The sequence below is a fragment of the Amblyomma mixtum genome, chromosome 5, assembly GCF_055824585.1.
Source record: "Amblyomma mixtum isolate Tamu chromosome 5, ASM5582458v1, whole genome shotgun sequence".
Lineage (NCBI taxonomy): Eukaryota > Metazoa > Arthropoda > Arachnida > Ixodida > Ixodidae > Amblyomma > Amblyomma mixtum.
The window spans coordinates 183,160,462-183,184,566 of NC_143016.1; the positions used below are offsets into that span (position 1 = coordinate 183,160,462).

The 24,105-nt window shown below is 46.0% G+C and overlaps 1 pseudogene; it reads left to right on the forward strand.

Annotated features, from left to right (window-relative positions):
* LOC149345021 (uncharacterized) overlaps positions 1-23,831 on the forward strand; it is a 48,159-nt pseudogene extending 24,328 nt beyond the window's left edge.
* Positions 23,832-24,105: the final 274 nt, after the last annotated feature.

A 24,105-nucleotide genomic window follows, 5' to 3' on the forward strand; every position in this document is an offset into this window, starting at 1 on the left:
CTGTGACTTCTGGATGTTTCTTAAAATCAAGAGGCCATTGAAAATAGCGCGATTTCAGACAAGAGAGGACATTATGGCTGCAACGACAGCTGACCTATACTCCATTTCGAAAGGAACTTTTTCGGAATACTTCCAACAATGGCAGCACCACTGGGAGAAGTATGTGGAATCCCAAGGAGACTACTTTGAAGGTTATTAGGTTTCCAACGCTCCAGTTATGCCAATTGTTTTTCTTTGGCAAAAGGTCGGATACTTTTCTAACAGACCTCGTATGCTCAAAATCACTCCGGGAAGGCCGTTTACCATCAGAATGGAAAATAGCTAAAGTAGTCCCCGTGTACAAGTCATGCAACCCATCTTCACCGACTAATTATCGTCCCATTTCACTGACCTGCACGTGCTGTAAATTACTGGAGCATATAATACTTAGATACATGACCCAGTTTGTAGAAGAACACAATCTACTTAGTTCAAACCAACATGGGTTTAGATCCGGCCTATCTACCGTTACCCAGCTAATTGAAACCCTCCATGACTTCGCATTAGGCATAAACGACCAGTCACAAATTGATGTTTTTTTTTTAGATTTATCAAAAGCCTTTGATCGGGTTTCCCACATGAAATTGTTATCTAAACTAGAGAACTTATTTCGAGACGGCCCGATTCTTCGCTGGATTAGTGACTATCTTGCAGATCGCTACCAGATTATACAGCTTGGTGAATGCGTTTCAGACACAGTTCCCGTTCTATCCGGCGTCCCACAGGGCTCAGTACTTGCTCCGCTTTTATTCCTACTCTACATTAACGACGTAACCTGGGATATAAATGTTAAAGTTCGCCTATTCGCAGATGATTGCGTGATTTATCAATAAATGAAAAATTCCAATGACCAAGTAAACCTTGACAACGCCCTGAATCGTGTCGCGCAATGGTGCAATAAATGGCAGATGATTATGAATCAGACAAAACAGTTTCCATGACAGTTAGCAAGAAAAAGACACCGTTAAATTTTGAATATCGCCTCAACAACGTCCCACTACGTAAAGTGCAGGAGTATCGATACTTGGGCGTATCAATAACATCAGATCTTAACTGGCCAACGCACGTTCGAAACGTCACAAAAAAAGCTATGAACAAACTGTTTTTTCTCAAACGTATGCTTCGTCATTCTGCTCCCTGCACTAAACAACTCGCATATGTCACCCTTATTCGTCCAGTTCTTGAATACGCCAACATAGCTTGGTTTCCGTAAGTGAAAAACGATGTGACCATGTTAGAAAGCGTGCAGCGCAAGGCTGTTCGTTTCATATTCAACAGGTACCGCCGCACCGATTCCCCAACTGAACTACTGCATCTCGCAGGCCTTCCGACGCTGACTAACCGAGCCAAGGTACACTGCTTGAAGTTCCTATTTTAACTGCTTAACAATTCCTTTAAGATTGATCCCTTAGCCTTTGTTAGTATCAATCGTTCTAGAAACACACGCCACAAACACGCTCTCACAATTCAGAAATTCTCGTGTAAAAACAACGTCTTCCTCTAGTCCTTTTTTCCTCTCGCAGTGCGCGAGTGGAACAAACTTGATCCAGTAATTGTACAACAAAGCTCGTCTGAAAAGTTTACCCAGCTTGTAGAGGAAGCGCTATTGTGGCCAAACGCAGAGTAAAACTATTGTATGATATGTGTCATTATTACATTGATCATTTTGCTTTCATTGTTTGGTGCTGCAATACTTGCATGTATTTTATGATCCTAATTTTACAAATTCTGTACTTACCATTGTTATTTATGTATTTTGAAACACAGTAAGTTTTCTGTGTTGCCTCTTGAATTTCTTGTTACATATCCTTTGACACGTCCTGTATTAATGTAACCAGTCGATTGTGCCACTCACTCTGGTATAATTCTTTGTTAATAATACTGTAAAATTGTTTTTCTGTACCCACCCCTGTTACAATCCCTCTGGGGATTGACAGTATATTTAAATAAATAAAAAATATTGAACGATGCACACGCACTAACAAAAGCAAAACGACAAAAATTGTAGGATACACAAAAATCCTCTGGACAATTACTATTACATAACACTACAATAGCACTATGAAGAACAACACTCGGATAGGGCGTCGTCTAGCTGAGCGTATGTATTGAGTAGTTTGGGACTTTGATGGCCAGCTAACTGTGCAGCATACGATGTTCGAGCTGTGTTTTTGACATATTTGCCTTCACGTAAATTATAAGCATAGTTCCCCTCCCCAAGTTCCCCTCCCCAAGTGTAGGCTAGCTAACTGGGCATCGCCTGGTTAACCCCCCTGCCTTTCCGTCCTTTCTCTCTCTCTCTATATATATAAGCATAGTTCTGGCGTCTTTAGGATTAAAAAAATATTAAACCAACAGAATTGACACCTTGATATACATGCATAGCGACGCTGGACCGGAAACATGTTGAAAACTGTCAATATATTATATTTCTGAAAAATAAGTGCGGTGTGTTCATATCTTCATTTATTTGCGATTATTCTTAAATACTTCTTTTGTACCACGTGTAGTCTTTCAAGATTGGTTCTCGTTGTAGTTCCCAATACTAATATGCAATATTATAGACAAGAGTAAATTAGCGCGTAGTACAATTGGCGTTTAAACCAGTCAGGCCTCATGAACTTCAGTTGATTCAACGTGCCAGTGATTTTATAAATCTTTATCCTTAACTGCATCACGTGTCGAGTCTAGCTCAAATATTCATCAAAAAATACTCCGAGAAATTTGTGCACGCTCACGCATTTCAGAGGTTTCCCTTCAAAAACAGGATGGATCGAGACATCAGCAACCTTGATTTTGCGCGAAAAAGAGTGTAGTTTGTTTTTTCAATGTTCAAGTTCAACTGATTGCAACAGAGCCACGCCGACAGGCCTTGCAGCCGTGTATTTGCTTGGGTTATTAGGCTGGTTATGCTATATCCTTTAAATAAGACGTTCGTATCATCTGCGTATGAGATCATGTCCAATGTTCCAGATATATTTACATTATCGTTGATATAGACTAACAATAGGATTGGCCCTAAGATCGAACCTCGTAGGACCCCACACTAGATGATTTCCAAACTCGATTTACTGTTCCCGAGGCCTACAAATTGAAAGCGATTCTGCAGATGACTTTGCATCAAGTCGAGTGCGATACCCCGAATGCCATATCGATCTAGCTTTGAGAAAAGGATATTATGTTTTATAGAACCGAGAGCCTTCTTGAAATCTAAGAATATTCTGAGTGTGTAAATTTTGTTTTCTATGTTTGCAATTATTTTTTCCGTAGTGAGCAAGGCAGACTCAACTGACTTGCCTTTCTGAAACCCGTATGGATGCTCGGTTATGATTCGCTTATTAACCAAAAAAAATAAACTTAGAGTTTATTACTTGCTCTGCTATTTTCGAAAATACGGGTAACACGGATATAGGTCTGTAATTTACAAGAACTGTTCGATCGCCGCCTTTATGAACTGCGCAAACGCGGGCGATTTTCATTTTGTCGGGACACAGCCCGTCTCTCAGAATCAGATTACATATACGCTAAAGAGTTCATTGTTCATTGCATCTGTTACATGAATTATGGTGAGGTATGATTGTGGCTTGTTCATGGCATGTGCTTATGGTGTACAGGATGTTTCAGTTAAGACTTTCTGCTATTTTTAAAAATGGTCTTTTTGAGCGAGAGGAGTGCTTTTGTCATCATAACATTGTCAGCAGTGTAGTACATCAGAATACAGCTTAGACGAGCTGACTACCAGGCTGGTTTACTAATTTTAAATAGTTAACATTTTAATTATTACTGTTGAGCTCCTTAATTATTGAGAGGCATGTAGCCCACCATAAGTAATATCCATATCACTTTTTAGAATTTAAAAAGTGCAGTTGCCTCAGCGCTGTGGCCTTACAGATTTTGGCTGAATCACACCAAAATACATGCGCTTTTGAGAAGCTTTGAAGCAAAGCAAGCTCTCTATTGCATGTAACATGTTGAAGTAGCCAAAATTTGTTATGCCACAGCATCAAGGATAACCACATTTTCTAAAAAGTGATATGGATATTACCTGTGGTGGGCTACATGCGTCTCAGTATTGAGAAGCCTAGAAGTAATATTTCAAAGGCTAACTATTCAATATTATTTATCCAAGCTCCTACCTAGTACTTGTTAATTGTATTCAAAGGACTGCACTGCTCACATTGTTCTGCAGAAAAAGCGTTCTTCTAACTCAAAAAACCTATTTTTATAAATTGCAGAAGGTCTTAGGGTGCTCACATGAGGTGCCCTGCACAATGAGTCGTTCTGATTTATTACTTTCAAGGAGCCAACCTAGAAAACATGTAAATCGACTGCAGTGGCATGTTGCAATGTGAAATTGTGGTTGCTTTCGATAAATGTCAGATTACAGGCACCACAGTCAACAAAGAATGTCCGGAAGGAAGTGCAGCAGACGCATGAACAAGAGCTGCTGCAGGACCTGCAACAGGACCTGCAACATGATGAAACCTTTAAAAAAACCTGTACAACATTGAAAGCGGAGCTGCGTGCCACGCAGATAGAGCTAACGGAACTCAAAGATCGCATGGCAGAAAAAGGTGCCATTGACGCTCCCCCTCATGACACCTGTGCGTATACACAGGAGATGGAAGAGCTGAGGAAAGAAGTGAAGGAGCTGCGGGCTCTGAATATAGACCTGCAGAAGAGTCTCACACAAAAATTTTTGCATGTGGTGAGTGCATTATTTGTTTATATTTTTTGGTTACCAATGCTAGCCATTTTGCAATGTGGACAAAATGTGCATTTACATAGTATGTATATGCATGCAAAAAATGCAGTTCAGTGTGCTGAAGAACAACTTACCTCAAAGTTCCCACCACTGTTTCCATTTGGCGTCTGTTAAGAACTTACTACACAGTAGTGGTGGCATGTTGCAATTAGGGGTAGGATAACGGATTGGAGATAATGGTGGTAGGGTGTTGAACATCAATTTTAGGCTCTTGTTGCATCAGATGTGGCCTATTTTGTGATGTTTCAGAAAGCAGAGTTATCTACGCTGTGTCACTTGATGTTCGGGTTAACTCTGAAACACATGGGCCGACTCAAAGGCAGAAAGCAAGCGTACTTTCTTGGAAAACATTCATGATGTTGCGCTGTTCAAACCTAATTGCAATTGCTAATTGCAGTCAGGCACCTACAATAAGTAAAAAGGGTAACTACTAGAATTTATAAATCACTTAAGTGCTTAAGTCATCGACTATGCTTATAAAACGACTATGCAAGCAGCTGTGTGAAATTGCATTTGCTGCAGCACCTGAGACAGTTTGCTTTTTAAGGATCCTTAACGTGCTGTATGAAGTCCAAAAGTGTATCTTAACTAATTGTACCTCTCTCATAGCGTTGCTCCTAGCAATGCGATCTACTAGGAGCCAGAGAGGCTCACTGGATTGGGCTAAATGCAGTGAAAATATAGAATAAATCGAAAATAGAATGGAAAAACTCCATAATGCAGTAAAGGCCGTTGTGAATTGCGACTCCTTCTTTAGTGGGCTAAAGCATTCGTCATGTTGGTAATGCATGTTGCAGAGCCCTCGGCAAGTGCATCCTCAAGGGTTGCAAGCAGCATCAGCCGCCTTGGCCATCTTGGTGAGCACATTTGCTTGTGGTGCATACTACGATGTTAGAAGTAGTGCTTAAATCAGTGACCATGCTTTTAAGCTTTTACAAATGGCTGCTAGATGTGCAGGTCTGAGAGATGGTCAATACAATGATTTTTTTCCTCTCATTTATGCTTGAAAAGAGTTGCTTTGGTCACTTTCAGTGCCACGGCTATCATATTGGCCAGATCTTGGTAGCGCACATTTTCTTCACAGTCCTTTTCAGTTCCTGGTTAGGCATGCTTTAACGAGTGGTCAGGCTCCTTAGCTGGGTTTCCTTGAGCTGATGTTTTGAAAGTTTAAGGGAGCTCTAATAACGTTGCAGTAGGCCTGAGATGTTAAAGGCTGCCACTTCAAGAATATCTTCCAGCAAGAATTTTAGCGATGCGTTTTGCAGAGCCTGAGTTATCTCTATTTAAAATTTGGATCTCAGCGTTTCGTGCCCCTTTGTGTCCTTTTCTCACTCTCTGCATGCTGAAAGCTCAGTGCTATTTCACTGGCCCCACTTCAGATGTGCACTGGGATTTTGAGCAGGTGGAGCTGCCTGATGCGCCAAAATGCCGTGGCTTGCTGGCCGTGTCCATGGTACCTGCCTAACGTCTAGAAGAATATAAAACTAGTAGCTAGCCATCACTGAACCGGCATATGCAGGAGCGTGCAATGGAGGAGGGTGCAAGCATAAAAAAATTTCCGGAAAGGGCTCGCCCACTTTCGTGCATGATTGTGGATTCTCTGCTGCATGTAGAAGTGTGTTATTTGGCTCACGTGTTTGTGACAAAATAGTCCAGTGATTGGACGAGTTGATGTGCTTTTCTTGGAAGGTGTTTCAAAGCGCCTTTAAGATGCAGACTTCACATTCCAGATAAGGCAATTTGCATATTGTGTCTGTTTTAGTTAAATGCTTTGCATAAGGGTATTCAGATATATGCACATTGTGGGGCACCCAGCAAGTCCTCCAGCGCTTGTCTTTGTCGTCCTTTTAGTCCTCGTGTGTTTTTAGCGCTATTTTTTCAATCATGAACTTTCACCAGCTAGCCCAGCTTTCTGCTTTACTAAGTCCTCCGAACAGGGATGCAACAAGTTGCATCATTTTAAGCTGTTCATGGGAGCGTAGACGCTTGTGACATGCACTGATATTTTTCATGCTGAGAGCTGTGTTTTGCTCTATCACATCGTGCATTGTGGCTCAGTCTAGCAGCTTGCTAAAATCACGTGTTGTGGGGGTCACAGCGCACATAGATGTTATAGTACAAAGCAATAATTTATTCTCTAGGGCTGTTGCATTAATATGCTTTTTGTAGTCTCAATACATTTAAATTGGGCCAATTTTACAGCACGGGCCCCAGCAGTGCAGTCACCTTGGCAGGGACGGCCGCTCTTGTGACTGGTAGCCCACAAGAACCAGGTGAGCAGCTTGTAATCGAACATGTTCATTGCTGAAACTGAGCATGACAAAGCTGCAATAGTTTCCACAGTAAAAGGAGTCCATTTGCGTTTTTGGTCTATGCCTTGTGGCTCAGTCTAGCAGCTTGCTAAAATCACGTGTTGTAGGGGTCACAGTGCACATAGATGTTATAGTACAAAGCAATAATTTATTATCTAGGGCTGTTGCATTCATATGCTTTGTGTAGTCACAATACATTTAAAATGTGCCAATTTTACAGCACGGGCCCCAACAGTGCTGTCCACATTGGCTGGGACGGCCGCTCTTGTGACTGGTAGCCCACAAGAACCAGGTGAGCAGCTTGCAGTCGCACATGTTCATTGCTGAAACTGAGCATGACAAACCTGCAATAGTTTTCACAGTAAAAGGAGTCAATTTGCGTTACGGGTCTGTTTCCTGAAATGCTTTGCACTAAGAGTATTGAAAATCTCCGTTGCAGGGCCACCAGGAAGCCCCATTAGGGCTGTAGCAAGCTGCAGTGGCACAAGCCATTTAGGTAAGCACATACTTCCAGCGTGCAGCGTGCACTTTATTGCTAGGAATGCTAAGCCGCATAACCTCATCCCTTTTGTCTTAGCTAAGCTACTTCATCGAATTGCATGTTGTAGGTGTCACCATGCATGTAGATGTTAGAGCTTAAAATAAGTGCTCTTGGAAGTCATCTTAAGGTGAATTCACACGGTGGACTGAATTGCAAATCTTGAGGGTGAACTGTGCATTATGTGGCTTGACGTCACGAATTGACGCCAACGAGTTGGTGTCTGCAGATGAAAAGAGGAGGGCGTTTTTTTCTATTAGGACAAGATCTGCTGTTTTCATCTCTTGTGTGAATGCTTTCAGCATGCGGACACTGCCTTTACTTGAGGTGATGCTATAGATCATTTTGCGACCTCATCCGTTGTGTGAATATACCTTTGATGTGCATTTTGGTTCAAGGACATCAACTCTAACTATACCAAATTCACAGAACTGGCCCCAGTAATGAAATCCGCCGATCGGGCGACTGGCAGTGTTCCAGACGAGTTTGGTGTGCGAACCTTCTTGTGATGGATGCCATTTTTTTATTTTTCGTAATCAAATCAGCCTAAGAAAATGTTCACTGCAAGACAAAGAATTTGTCCAATGAGCGCCTGTTAACCTTGTACTGTGCCACTTGAGGGCGCCTTATCCCCTGAAGCTTCTAGTCTCATCCCTCCACCATCTCTGCTGTGCCCCTAACTTTGACTGTATGTGCTACATTTACCTTTTCTTTAAATTGGTTACATACCCTTCCCAGGCCCCATTTCTTTCTGTACTTTTTATCTCCACTTTGTTTGACTCTCCTACTCTACTATATGATTACATCTATACCTTTCGATAGCTTGCCGTCCTGCCTTCAGTTGCATTTCAAGCCTTTTCATTAAGCTTCATGTTTCTTTCCCATAGTTATCTAATAATTAAAAGCTTTTTAATCGATTGACATCCCCTTTCTTGTGAATTAACAAAATATATTAGCATTATTCTGGTCGTCTGGTACATTCAAAGTTGTTAGGCGTTGTACCGTGTACAGGTTGAAAAGTTTTCTGGCACAGTGTTCCTGCTGTCCTTCAGCAGATGCGCAGTTAATTGAACCTGACTTGTCTTTTCTTTTTCTTTTAGCATTGCCTATGAAGCTTGCTGTACTGCCTTTTTCATTTTTGGCAGGATATGCGATTTTTCTGAACTGCTCTCGCTCCGCAATGTTCTGTTGCGTCTTTAAAGCTCGTTCACGGGGGCTTAACGTCTCAAAGCGACTCAGGCTATGAGGGACGTGGTAGTGGAGGGCTCCGGAAATTTAGACCCGCTGAGGTTCTTTAACGTGCACTGACATCGCACAGCACACTGGCCTCTGGAACTTCGCCTCCATCGAAATTCCATTGCCGCAGCCGGATCGAACTCGCGTCATTTGGGACAGCAGCCGAGCGTCATAACCACTGTGGCACTGCGGCCGATGCAGGGGCTATTTTTTTTAGTATTGCCTATTAGCTGTCTGGTAGTCGCTGTGAACAGCATATTAAATAGCGAAAAGTGAAACGTCGTATGTGCACGCTGAGAACCTGTAGTTTCTTCACACATTTGAAATCATCTAAAGGTCCTCTGCAGTTCATCGAAACATGCTTGTAGCCCATTACCTTCCACACGGTTGTCACTTGTAACTTAGCCCTCATTATTTCACCAGTTATCTTTTTAGCCATGAGTGTTAGTGTAGCAGCCGATCAACTCTTCACTGGGATGTGTTTCTCATATTAATGTTTCTACAAGTTTTAATACAGCTTAACCCTGCTGATGTACTCCTTACGGGACTAAAAAAAATTCGCTGTGGCTTAGCTCAGCTATGCCAGACATACGTAACGAGAGGTAATGGACCTTCAGAGGCTAGGCGAACTCGTCGAGCTGCATCTTCACAGCGTCGCTTATTGAGACGCTCTGCGCGCTCTTCCTCGGTCTCTTCGGCTCGTCGCCTTCGCCTTGGCTCGTTCCAACAGCTAAGCCTGGTTTGTTTCAGCCTCTCCGACTCGCTCTCCATCTCTGGCCACAACAGCTTCAACGAACCGCCCTCTTATACAGGCCGCTACGTCTGCCTGCTGCTCATTCATTCATAAATCTTTAATCACAAGGATGACCTGAGGCCTACGGGGGAAGTGGGTTGGTTAGGTGAAGGTGTCAGTCTCTGACATGAAGTCTAGCAGGGCACTGAGCTTGCGCTTGGCGTCGGTACTGGGGCCCGTCTAGTCTTCGTATGTCTGGATGTGATAGGCATAGGTGTAGCAGGCGCAGAGGCTCGCAGTGCCAGGACCGGTCCAGATCAGGTGGTGCAAATCAACAGAGTCAGCAGGGCAATTGGGGCAGCCGATCCTGGTTCGGTGCCATCGACTCAGGATGTCCGGGGTGCACGCTGCACCGGCTCGCACCTTGTGAGCGAGAACTTGGGCCGGGCGTGAAAGGCCAGAAGGAATGGATGGAGTAATGTCTGGGACAAGGTCCAACGACAAACCCCTCCGCTCTTGTTAAAGGCGTGTGATGATAGAGTCAGGTATTATGAGCGGGATGGGAGAACAATAAGGGTGGTCCGAGTTGGTCGGCTCACGTTACGGCAATGCCGACGGTCTTCCTCTAGCGGCGCGCCAGCAGCCTCGTGGGCAGTCCTGTTCCCGGTCCCTTGTGTGTGATGTCCGGGTGTCCAGTGAATGCGTACGGAGACTTGGGAGGTCTCTTGGTGTGCCTGCTGCTATCTCTGGCTCTCCTCCTCCTCTGACGTTGCACCAGATGGCGCGGCTTCATCTGGCAACGGTTGCTAGGCAACGGCGCAAGAAGCGGTGCGACCACGGCGTGACCACCGCCGCAGTGAAATTGCTACTTTGCGACCAATAGCTCTTGCTACAAAAAAAATGCAAGAGCGAGGAAACATTAGACAGGAAGTAGGACAAATTGAAAAATGACAGAAATGAAGAACTAAACACATTTATTGCAGTGCTGGCACTTGAAAAAATCATGCAGCATTGTCTGCTGCATTTTCTTACGTCCGGTGAGGACTACTCATTTCTCCAGAATTTACGGGGCTATGTGGCTGTTGCGATCGTTGCAAACGTACTTTCTGAGAATGTGTAATGCCGCTACAGCCAACATAATGGTTGGCTCCAGCGTAGGCTAGCCCTCTTACTCTTTGTTGCCACTGCTGTGTGCATCCAGAAGTCACAAAAAGATGTGATGATATGCGCAAGGACAAAATCAATCGCGCCAGCCACACTAACACTAGCAGCACAATTAAAAAGAAACAAGGATAGGTCAAGAAAAAATTAGGTGTGGTTTAGCTCTGATTAAACATGGCGAGAAGCGGTAGCTTCACGTGACTGCGCTTTGCAAAGCTTTGTTTGTTTCTTGTTTCTCGGCTTGTTTAAAGATTGTTGCTTCTTTGGACTTTGCCGCACGTAGCTACGTGAAACTATTGCTTCTCACCAGGTTTAACAGAAGCAAACCACAGCTGATTTTTTCCTATACCCCCGGTGTTAGATTTTCTCCGTATGGAGCGCTAATCTTCCTCTTTGTATTCTTCGTCTTCCTCTTGTTATTCCTCTTCTAACTCCTCTCGAAATCGCCTGTCACTGATCAATCATGAATCGCTCGAATCGCAAATTACCATGAGATTGCATGAGCGTCTGTGTAACCTAGCAGTTAGTATACAAGAAGCACATATATATCTCCAGTTTTATTGAGTTGTCACGCCGTGGGTCTAAAGCTTAGTGGTTAGCGCACCTGGCTTTCGCCCAACGGACCTGAGTTTGAATCCCGCTGATTGTGATGTTTTTTGTTTGTTTACTTTATTTGTGGCAGACTTGAAGGCCATGTTGCGGACATGACGATCTCAACCGTGCACCTGTAGCAGTGAAGATACTGCTTCAAAAAAAGTGCAACCACTGTGGATGATGATGGCACAGCCTGTCTGAATGCCGTCTGCCTAACACAGTGGTGCTAGACATGCCAGGCCAAGTAAAGCCGCTTTAGAAGTAAACATATGACCGCCACCGTTTCTCATTTAGGCTGGCATGGGGTGTTATTTAGCAATTATGTAGGAATGTGGCCGAAGTTACAATGCAACGAACACCAGGGTTTATAATGCATGGAACCCTATTATCATCATGCCAGATCTAGACCACTACTATGTGTAGCAGCCAGGAAAATGCAGCACCCATCAACTCAGCAGCGAGGTTCTACTGTGCAAAGCTTTCACTGTTACCTTGAGAGCAAAATACTTATTTTTTTTTCATTTACTTGATAGCCAACAATTTCAAACTGCACTCAGTTTGTTTTTTGCTTATATGTGCTGCTGAGATGCATTGATATTTGTGTACTTCCTTTTCTTGTCAAAAAAGTATGCTCAGCCGAGGAGATGGAGAGCGACGCGGACTGCCAGCTCCAGCTGCCTGGTGGGCAGGGCACTGTGATAGGTTCTGCTTGAGATGATGGAAAGGTTATTGTGCATGTTCTTAAGTCATGTAGCGTATCAAATACCATAGTAGAGTGAGTGAATGATTCTTAATTAAATTGGGGCTGGTACATAGTGAAATGGGTACTGTTTGTATCGGGAATGACGCACGTGCCATGCCTGGTGCGGCGATTCATCGTGTTTCGGTCGCTGCAGTCTTATCCTCAAACGGCAGGCCCCCCGACGTGAGCGATCCCACTTCTGACACCATGTATCAGTCGAGGTGACCAGCGAACAAATGCACTTTATTGCTGAACGTACAGTGCTTTTATAGCCGCAAGGGGTGTGGCAACCAAGGCGCATATCTAATCTCGGCAAGCACGATGAATCGCCGCACCAGGCATGGCACGTGCCTCATTCCCGATACATTCCCGATGGAGCAACTGCTGAAGCTTCCTGAACCACTGCTGTTGTCTGGGAATATTGCCAAGAACTGGGAATTGTTCCAGCAGAAATTCGAGCTTTTTCTGGAAGCAACGGAATCTCCAAAAGAGCCCCGAACCACGGCCGCCAAAACAGCACTGCTGCTCAGCACTGCCGGAGACAACGCATTGGAGGTATTTAACAACTTCCTTTTTCTCGAAGGCGAGAACAAGCAAGATTATGCTACCGTTGTTAAGAAATTCAAGGAGTACTGCCAAGCACAACAGAATGAAGTCTATGAGCGGTACATATTCCGATCCAGAGTGCAAGGCGAAGGGGAGTCATTCGAGCATTTCTTGCGGGACCTCAGAAAACAAGCAAGAAGCTGCAATTTTTCGGGAATAGCTGATTCTTTAATCCGCGACCAAATAGTCTTTGGCACAAGTAGCCCACGACTGCGTGAAAAGCTCCTCAAAGAAAAAGACTTGACACCTGCCAAGGCTGAGCAGATTTGCAAAGCGGAGGAAGCAGCATCGCTGCATAACGATGCCTGGGCGCAGCCCGATAAGCACGTGGCGCTAGTCATGAAGCGGTCTGGGCAGGTTCGCAAAGCGGAGCACGCGCTGCAAAAAGAACCGTCGGCACAGCCCGATAAGCAAGCGATGCAAGACAATCAGCAATCTCGGAAATGCGCCAGATGCAACCGTTTACACGCCATACCCGGCAGATGCCCTGCGTTCGGCAAAACGTGTTTCATATGCCGAGGTGTTAACCATTTCGCAGCTTGCTGCAAAAAGGGCCCGCAAATCCGAGAAGTTGGCGAGGAGCAAGACAGCTTCGACATTCTCGATGTAACAGTCTCGAGCATCGACGCGAGAGCGGACTGGGTAGTACATGTGAAAGTAGCTGACCAGATGGTTAACTTAAAAGTGGACACGGGATCTCAGGTCAACTTGCTGCCCTACTCTATCTACCGACGATGCAAGACGGCAGCAGATTTGAAACCGAGTTCGTCGGTGCTTCGATCATACAGCGGTGGTGTCATTCGACATTTCGGTATGGCAAGGCTACCAGTGACCGTGAACGGCCGGTCGAAGGACGTCAATTTCTATGTCGTCAAAAAGGGCAACCAAGCTATACTGGGACTACTAGCATGCGAGTCGCTGGGTCTGGTGTCACGTGCAGTGGATGCTGTAAAAGAAGGAAGCACTGCAGCCGGCGGGAATGAGGACGTTCTAACCGAATTCCACCAGCTTTTTCAGGGAACCGGCTGCGTGAGTCGCCAGTATAAAATGGTCCTACGCAAGGATGCGACGCCAGTTGTCCAGCCAGCTCGGCGGGTGCCCTTGGCGCTGAGGGAACCTCTGAGGGAGGAGCTGGAGCGCATGCAGCGAAGTGGCATCATTGAGAGGGCCCAGAAACCGACAGACTGGGTGAGCCCTTTGGTTATCGTGCGGAAGAAAGACGGAAAAATACGGGTTTGCATGGACCCTAGAAGTATCAACGAGTGCATACAGCGAGAGCATTATCAGATGCCAAGACGCGAGGACATAGAAGCTGAGCTCGCCGGCGCTAAGTACTTCACGCTCCTCGATGCAAGGGCGGGTTTTCATCAGGTACCTTTGGATGACTGCACAGCAACTATATGCACGTTCGGTACTCCATTCGGGCGTTACCGGTTTTTGAGACTCCCATTCGGAATCTCATCAGCCCCGGAAGTTTTCCAGAAGATCCTGAGCGAAATATTTGACGGCTGTGAAGGTGTGAGAGTGTACATTGATGACATTCTAATATGGGGCTCGTCTAAGGAAGAACACGATGCGCGCCTGCGGAAAGTGCTGCAAGTGGCAGAAAAAGCAGGCTTAACTTTCAACGCTGAAAAGTGCAAGGTTGGAGTGACTGAAATTAAATTCTTGGGTTACGTCATTAGCCACGATGGAATAAAGCCTAACCCAGCGTTGACACAGTCGTTGAGGGAGACTCCATGCCCAACGGATAAAGCCGCGGTCCACAGAATGCTAGGAGTAGCAAATTATTTCAGCAAGTACTTGCCTAATCTCGCAGAACGTACTACGCTTCTTCGCAGCCTCATCAAAAAGGACTCTGTCTTCGAGTGGACCGAAAACCACGCTAGTGAGTGGAGGATGATCTGCGACATGCTTAGCAGTGCGCCTCTCCTGGCGATCTTCAACCCAGCCAGAGAAACTAAAATCGTGGCAGATGCATCAAAGAACGGTTTGGGGGCTGCACTTTTACAACGCCACGGTGAAAACTGGCGGCCAGTCGCTTATGCCTCGCGTGTAATGGCCAGCTCAGAGCAGAGGTACTCGCAAATTGAAAAGGAAGCGTTGGGGATAACGTTCGGCTGTGAAAAATTTCATCACTTCGTATACGGACGTAAAACTGTTATCGAGACTGACCACCGTCCACTGCTTGGTGTTGCAGCGAAAGGAATAAGTGATATGCCACCCAGGCTTCAACGTTTTTTCTTGAGGCTAATGGCTTATGATTTTGAACTGCAGTATGTACCAGGAAAGAGACTCTTTCTCGCAGACATGCTATCAAGGGCTCCAAGGACAGCGACCAAGGACTACTCCGACGACACGGAAGATGTGGAAGTCCACGCGGTTGCAGTCATGTCAACCTTGGTAAGCGCTAGAACACTGGCCCGTCTGGCGAAAGCAACGGCGGATGATCAGGACTTGCAGTCAGTCATGCGCTACATTAATGGCCAAGGTGACATTGTGGGAATAATGAAGCCATTCGCGTCCGAGCTGTCATTGATTAAAGGAATTGTATTTAAAGGCAGCAAAGTTGTAATCCCGAAGTCAATGCGAAAGGAAGTTCTTGAACGTATTCATGAGGGACACATGGGCTTGAACAAGTGCCAAGCAAGAGCCAGGGGCCTAGTGTTCTGGCCGGGGCTGAACTGTGATATCAAAAACCTGTTGCAGAGTTGTGCGGTTTGCCGCAAATATACGTACAAACAGCAAAGTGAGCCTTTTATGATCAGACCTACACCGGCCCATGCATGGTACCGCGTAGGCGTCGACATTTTTCAGTACGGAGGGAGCTCGTACCTGTCGGTTTTTGATGCCCATTCGAACTTTCCGGAAGTGGAGAAGCTGACTCGTACAACATCCAGTGCCGTAATTGAGAAGTTGAGCCCCATCTTTTCAAGACACGGCATTCCAATGGAAGTCCACACGGACAACGGGCCGCAGTTTTCGTCTTATGAATTTGCTCTCTTTGCATCCAGGTACGACTTCAGCCACGTCACGTCGAGCCCCGAGTTCCCGCGATCGAATGGACTCGCTGAGAAGGGGGTTCAGATTGTGAAGAGAATCCTAAAGAAAACGGAAGAAACAAAAGAAGACTTCTGGCTCGGGTTGCTCAACTACAGATCCGCTGCACTCGAAGATGGCCGCTCCCCTGGTGAACTCTTGCAGGGCAGGAGGCTTCGCACTCTGCTCCCAGACTTCAGGCAGCAGCCAAGCATACCAGTATTCAAGCGAGCCCAGGCAGACACTCGGGGCAGAACGTTACCACCTCTCAACACCGGCGATGTCGTGAGAGTACAGGCAAAGGCATGGAATCGCCGCGCTCAAGTTACCGGAGAAGTTGCACCAAGGTCTTATCGAGTAGTTACCGAGGACAACAGAGTGCTACGTCGCAACCGACAGCATCTGCTTCCAACTGGTGAGCTGTTCCAGCAAGAAGCCCCCGAATGTGAAGACCGGGAGAGCGAACGAGCGTGTGAAGCACTGCAACCCACGGCACCTGCTGCAACTGGAGAGTCGCCTGTGAGCTCCGAGAACATTCCGCAGGCGCCGCCGCCCGTGACTACGACTGGACCGACTGTGAGCTCAATGGATCCGCAGGATCTTGCATTCCGTCGATCTACCAGAGATAGGAGACCACCGCAGCGTCTGCGGTACGACCGCAATTTCAACCAAGTACTTGGCATCTCTTCTCCACAGGAGGGAAGATGTATCGGGAATGACGCACGTGCCATGCCTGGTGCGGCGATTCATCGTGCTCGCCTAGATTAGATATGCGCCTTGGTTGCCACACCCCTTGCGGCTATAAAAACACTGTACGTTCAGCAATAAAGTGCATTTGTTCGCTGGCCACCTCGACTGATACATTGTTTAGAGGATGATGCTAGCTTACAGTACAAACTTATACTAGTCCCAGTAAGTGTGCCGAAAAGGGTAGTGTGCAAAGCATAGATGTGTGGTTTCAGAGAATATCATGTAAGGCACAGGTCAGCATTTCTGATTTGTCATTTTTGTACTTCATCACCTGACGCCGCCATAATGCATGGTCTGCAGTTATTCTTGTCCTGAGGAAATTCTTAGTACACAAATAATTTTTGATCACGAGGAGGCTGCCTTGTTCTGTCAGGTATGCCTAGTTGTTGGTATGTGAAATTTATTCTTATTTCTGAAGTTTGTTTCAATTAGGGCAGAGAACATTATTTCAACTCTTGGCGGTGTTTGACTCGGAATGAAGAGAAGCTAGAACTGTCAGACGATTGTGCTATATATTTCATGTTGCACGCAAGCATTTTTTTTCGAATTATAAGGCTAGAAAATCTACTGATTTTGGACACTGCTCGCTGTAAAAGAGTGCCTTCATGCCTACATTATTTTTATGTTTTCCGTTGTTTGTTTTAAGTTATGAAATATTTAAAATCCCTTGATTCATTGCTGTTAATGTGTACAAATGTGAAATTCTTCACGTTTGCTGCAGGTCTATGCAGGCAGTGGGCTCTGGATGGAGCCTTATGCCTGGCAGATGCTCCTGAGAGCACCAACAGACTGCATGTTCTGCCGCGGAGCTACTCAGGCGTATTGGACACCTGACGAGCTGAAAAGCCGCAGCGTAACAGGCGTGCTTTCAAATAAGTGCCGGTCACTTGGCAGAACCGAGGCGAAACCGGCACTTACACCGGAAAAAGTCTCTTCTCTGAAAGGTGGTAGCGCTTTTTTTTTTGCTTTGAGTAACACCTAGGCAATCAAACTTTGCTTCAGCCAAATACAGTCTATCTCACTTACAGAAAGCGTGACAGTCATGGAGATCCTGTTCATTGTATCCGAGGTTTGTAACAACTGCAATGTCCTTATTGCAGCCAAAACTGCAAAGTCGGGCAAAAGTGACGTTTAGTTTTTGCCAGGTGTGTTATGCCCATACGTTTTTTCATGCAGGCTCTATCACAGCACTTTCAGAGATCTCCACACTGTTTGTGTGGCTCTCGCTAAGATCCTTTCTGCTAGTAACCTGATTTATCTATTTGGTTGTGAAATTAGAGTTCTCAGCGACTGGTGGCAAGTCATTGTGCGCGTTCTCCGATCTTGCTGCGGCAAAGATAGTGCAATTGACATATCTGCACAGAATGTATATATAGCATTGCCCGTTGTTTCGAGCAATCGCTGCCTTTGGTTTTCATGCAAGCATCTCAATGCATCCAACAACACACAGCAGACGCGGAGTGGGTAGGCCCATGTGTAGTCAGCAATCAGAGGTTGCCAGACAAGCAGTCAGTTCGCAAAGGAAACGAAAATCGTTTTAAAGATATCTGCCGCACGGAATCAACTGAAAGTTTGGGGAATTAAATGCTACAACAAGGGTGTGCACGAAAGTAGGCTTCATGGCCCCTTTCATGGTGAATGTTTGTTTCTGTATTCTTTACAATGAGAGTGGTAATTCTGAATCTCACTTTTGCATTTATCATGTATCTAGTTGTGTTCAAATGTGGCCTATTCTGTGTTCTAGTGTGCAGCTCTGTTTCATATCTACATGGGAGACATACCAAAGGAGCTTGCAGAGAAGAGACTCAAAGCTGTTCGCAAGCACCTCTCACAGAAGCTGGGGGACCTACAAAGAAAAGTTGGAGGTCGTGATGTATAAAATTCATTTTTGTAAGTGCACATAGGTTTCTTTATTTTATAATAAAGCTTTCGTATGCCCTAAATCTGGTTGTCAGTATATGTATCGTAGGGCGTTACAGATCCTTTTTGCCAGCTTAATTGGAAAATCTTATTAGTAGCAGGCGCTGCCTTTTTGCAACAGCTTGCGATGTACTAATCCAAGAAGCTAAGTTATCATGCGCAATGTGCAGCACACATTTCTGAGTGATGAAAAAACTTACCTATGATGCGCCATTAGGACTGGCGTCCCTCATTAGGCCTAACACTATCCCGATACCTGCAAGCAGGATCTGTGCCAGCAGGCCGACGCCAATAGAACCAACAGGTCTGACACCGATAGGTCCATCACCATCAGGCCCATCACTATCAGGCCCATCACTATCAGGCCCATCACAACAGGTCCATCACCAAGAGGCCCAAATTACGGGTTCCTTCAGCCTTCAGACCGGTAGGCTGAAGGAACTTTTGACTGGGTAAGCTCTTGCGGTATCGAGCTGCGGTTTTTAGAAAGTAATGATTCAATTAGCCTCCAAGTTTTCTGGGGGCAGTTGTAGTTGTCTGTGAATTTGTTGATGTAATAGACCGTTCGCGATTTCTTTAGATCAGATTTTAATTTATTTCGCTCTCGTTTATATTCTGCTAGCTTGCCTAAGTCTCTGGTTGCAAAAAACACCTGGAATATTGCGTCCCATAGCTTCATCCTTTTTACAAGTTCTTTTGTGACCCATGGTTTTCTGGCGTTCCCATATTTTTTTACTTGCTCGATAGGGAAAACGTTGTAATGCACGTTAGTTATTTTGTCAAAAAAGAAATCATATGCCTCATTTGCATTTTCAGAGTTTAGAAGATCGTTCCATTTTGTATCTCTCAGCGGACTATGTAACTCAAGTATGCTAAGATAATTGATATTCCATCTGGGAAAATCTATTTCAGGAACTTTGCTATCAATCGGAACAAAGCAGAAGACTGGCCAGTGATTGCTAATTCCCGTCTTTAGAACTCTGGCTCGAGAGTCATGGCCTGTGCTGCTGGTAAAGCACAAATTAATTAGTGACTCGCTATTTGCGGTTATACGGGTGGGCACATTGATCACGTTACCCTAGCCAGCAGATTGCGCAATCTGCACTAAGTTGCAAGAGGAATAATAATCTCAGAGCAGATTATTATTGAAGTCTCCTATTATACCAACTGGTGTCTTTAGGCACACAAAGTTCTCACACAGCTTTTCGTAGAACTTATAGAAGTTTTGTAAGGATCCAGAAGGTGGGCGATATAGCGCACCTATTGTAAAGGCAGTGTTCTTAACTGAGAGAATTTCATAATCATCTGTGACTACCGTGTATTCAGGTGTGGCGATGAACCGTTGTCTTTTTTCACATAAAGAGCAACACCACCACCTTTCTGGTTACAGCGCTACACTGCTTCGCACTGATAGTTATCAAACAGGACTACGTCATTTGGTCCAGCAAACCAAGTTTCTGTAAATGCGAAGACACTGATATCATGATTATGGAGATGACGCAATCACGAGTGGTCCGCGGGCCAATGATGATGACCCCTGGCAACATCTATCACCACACCGTGTTTCTCAGGCGGTGGAAAAAGAGCTGCAAAACACAGGACGCGTGTTACGATGGATCGCTCGAACCGCTGCTGATGCTGCTGCCGCATGCAATCAGTCTCCAACGGGCTATCCCTAGCTTCAGCGGAGATACCACAAAATTAGCATGCAAATTACGCGATCAATACATCTGCATCGAACAGAGCCCCCGAGGGCCAGCGTACTCGCATGCAGGTTCCGAGAACGCGGAACTGGACCAACCGTTCCGGCTCCACGACGTGAAGGCGGCCTTGAGTAAAATGAAACGAGGGACTGCGCCGGGAAGGGACACAATAAATGCGAAAGTACTTCCTAACCTTCTCGACCTGGCGTACGAGGCGCTCTTCGCGTACATAAACTGAATCTGGCTAGGTGAGACACCCCTCCCAATCGAATGGAAGACCGCCCTGATCACCCTAATTCCTAAAGCCGGCAAAGCCATAAACACGGACCACCTCCGCCCCATCTCTCTCACATGTTGTGCGGCAAAGCTGATGGAGACTATAATGCAAGACAGGCTGTCCGAGTTTTTGGAAAACCAAAATGTGTTCGCAGACACCATGTTCGGATTCCGCCTGCACCGGTCCTTGCAGGATGTCCTGCTTCAGTTAGCCCTTTGTGGGACAGCGGGACTCATACGTCCCACTTTTTTCATGGTAATGTTTTGCTTTTTGAGCTGAAAACCGATGAATTAATTTCGCTTAAATTTCCACTGCAACCTCCTGGATGTCCAAGGAAGCTGTTTTAATAGCAATCTTGTATTGAGCGGCGCACTTATCACACAAGCGTGCGTCTCAAGCGAACTGTTCTACTTGCGCGCGGTGCATGCTGGTTTCAGCAGATTTTGGCACTCTGTCCAGCCGGTTGACTATGAACGACAAGTTTCAAAAGTTTTCTTTTTACTGACTAGTTCTTAAATGTGCTTTATACATCATTTTCGTTTGTCCTGTGTGTACTGTTTGCAAAAAAAATTTTGCATAGTCAAATTCAGCATTCCTCATCCATATATTTCGGGAAGCATATCCAGTCTAAAGCTCTTTTGCCGCTCATCGGTGAATGGGAGTTTCATTCTCTATCATGCACGGAAGTCTGTCCATGCAGGAAGTAGTTGAGCTGGTGTTTAGACTCCTGGACGACTTGCGTGGTAATGAAATACATGCCGACAAGGCGGAGAATCAGGATGATGCAAATCCATCGTTAGCGACTCATATGTCCCACTTTTTTCGTGGTTACACTAACTTTTGTGGTTAAAACCGCTCGAATCAATTTTATTTTTGCTTTTACTGCCATCTCGTGGATCTTCAAAGAAGCTGTCTTGATGGCTCTTTACAAGAGCGCCGAGAGGAGGCAGCACATACCTGTGCCTCAAGCGAACCGATCCACTTGCGTGCGTTGCGTGCGGTTTTCAGTAGATTTTGGCGCGCTTTTCAGGCGGTATTCTCCATGAAGGGTTTCTACCTTTCTTTTTACTGACGAAATCTGCAAATAATGCCCTTTTGTGCTATCCTGTGCTATGCCCTTTTGTGCTATGTTCATTCTTTGAAAAGGACTGAGTGCTGGACATAGATCGATATTTTTTAGATTTTTATCATAGAAAGTAGGTTTTTGTATTCTCCATACTTTGTTTTTGGTATGCGCATCCTTCTTTACAAAATAAAATTACTTCTTTTCTTGAGCGACTGTGCTTCAGAGGTCAGCGGGACACATATGTCCCACTTTCTCAAACGCACTCATGGTGCGGTGGGACTCCTGTGTCCCACTTTTATCTCGGAAACCGCTAACTCTAGAGAACTCAAAATTTGCATGTTTCATAAAAAGCTGATAAGAACAAGAATCCCGCCCTGAACAGCCGGTGTGCATTGCTCACAACTTCATGTCCCATAAAGGGTTAGACCGCGAAATTCTGAATCCCGTCGAATACCCCCTTAATGTGTAGATAGTACTCGCCCTCGATTTGAAGGGGGCTTTCGACAATGTCACACACGACATCATTTTGACACGCCTCTCTCAAACCAACTGATGACACAACACGTTTCAGTACATTAGACAATTTCTCTCCGCCCGACCATCGTATATCCGGATAGAGGATGAAGAACACGGACCCTACTAAATAGGTACAAGAGGTAGCCCGCAGGGCGCGGTCCTCTAAATCCTACTATTCAATGTCGCAATGATGAAACTTCCAGCTCAGTTGCAATGTCGAAGGCACACGGCACGCGCTCTATGCCGACGACCTCACCATCTGGGCTAAGCACGGATCGGTAGGAGACATTGAAGCCAACCTGCAGCAAGCGGCGGAGATTGTGGACGCTTACGCCCGCCGCTGCGGCCTTGAATGCGCTCCGGCCAAATCGAAATATGTGCACATTCGACCCTCACCGAAGTGCACTACCAAATTCGAACTGTCCCTAGCGAGCGGACCCATCCCAGAACACGCTGAGATCAGTGTACTGGGTTTCTTTATCAATAAACACCGCCGTGTCGACACAACACCGGACAAATTGCGCAAAGTTGGGGACCAGGTGGGCCGCATGTTCCGCCGGGTTTCCAATAACCGCGGGGAGTTACGGTGCAAACATGCCTTGCGGCTGGCGCACGTATTCGTAACCAGTCGAATCTTGTACTCGACTCCTTACCTCTGCCTTCGCAAATGTGACGAGGAAGCCCTTGAGGTGGTTCTCCGTAAGATTTACTAGCGTGCTTTCGGCCTCCAGGTCACCACGTCCAATCAGCGCCTCCTGGGTCTGGGGATGGTCAACACCTTCTTGGAGCTCCGAGAAGCACAATTGACAAGCGACTACACAACACCCCCAAAGACACCATCGGGTCGCCGCCCGCTTGCGCGACTTCACATCCAACATCCAACACTGACGGAAGAGAGCGTGCGGATTCCCCAAATCTGGATATACGCCCTGCACGTATGCCCTCTTCTGGCCAACATGACACGAGACGACCATAGTGGCCGGCGCCTCGCGCGGGCGGGAGCCTTGGCACGCCACTATGGAAACAAACGCGGAGTATTTTACGAGCACGCCACCGACCCACACCGTGGGGGTTGGTGGCCGCAGTTGTCCACCAAAACATCGCAGTGAACAGCCTTACGTTTAAAGCACAAGACATTGCTCATGCAAAAGAGGTGGCACTCCCGTTCGCCGCCGCCGATCAGGATTTGCGGGTCATCATTATCGACTCGCGAGGTGGATGCAGGAACATCGAAAGGGGCTTTATTCCTTATTTGGCATACGGAATGCTTCAGAATAGCAATTATCTAGAGGCCCCCGCGTCGCGCACAATAGTATGAACTCCTGCGCACACGGGCCTCGAGCGTAACGAAGCGGCCGACGGCGCTGCCCGCGCGCTCACTATCCGGGCATCGCCCTCGCCTCCCCCCGAAGCGGACTACGACCCCAATCCAGCTTTTACCTTCAAGGAAATCATCCAATATTACCAATACGGCCATTCAATCTTTCCTAAGCCCTGCAAGGGCCTCACGAAGGCGGAGGAACGCTTACTCCTTCGCCTTTATACTAAAAAACTGCAGTGCCCGGCAGTCCTCAAACATTATGGAAAAGTCCCGCACTGTATGGAAAAGCCTTCGGACCTTTACCACATGATGTGGGCATGTCAATCAACCCCGCACCTTCCCCCTATCCCCAACCCTACCCGGGAGGAATGGGAGCCAGCCCTGCTCGCTGCTCTCACCTGGCGAGCCAAAATGAAGCGAACAGCACGACTTGGCAGGGATTCATTGTTACGTATGATGATTCTGGCTCGGGTCCTAGATTGCACATGCATATTCAGTTTTATGCCTGATTAAGGTTGTGTATGCGAGCTTTTTCGAGTGTGGGGGTGCTTGCCTTAGTCTGTGTTTCATGATTCCGAGTGAGCGATTAGCAGTTGCAAGAGTAACGTTGATGTGATGACATGTTAGATCCGTTAAAAAATTAACTCCTAGGTATTTGTATGGGGTAGTAAGCTCGACATTATTGTTATCTATTAGGTATTAGTTTATAATGCGGGAAGAGGAACGTGTAAATGACATGCACTGAGCTTTGGTTTGATTTAGGGTCAGTTGCTAGTCAGAACACCAC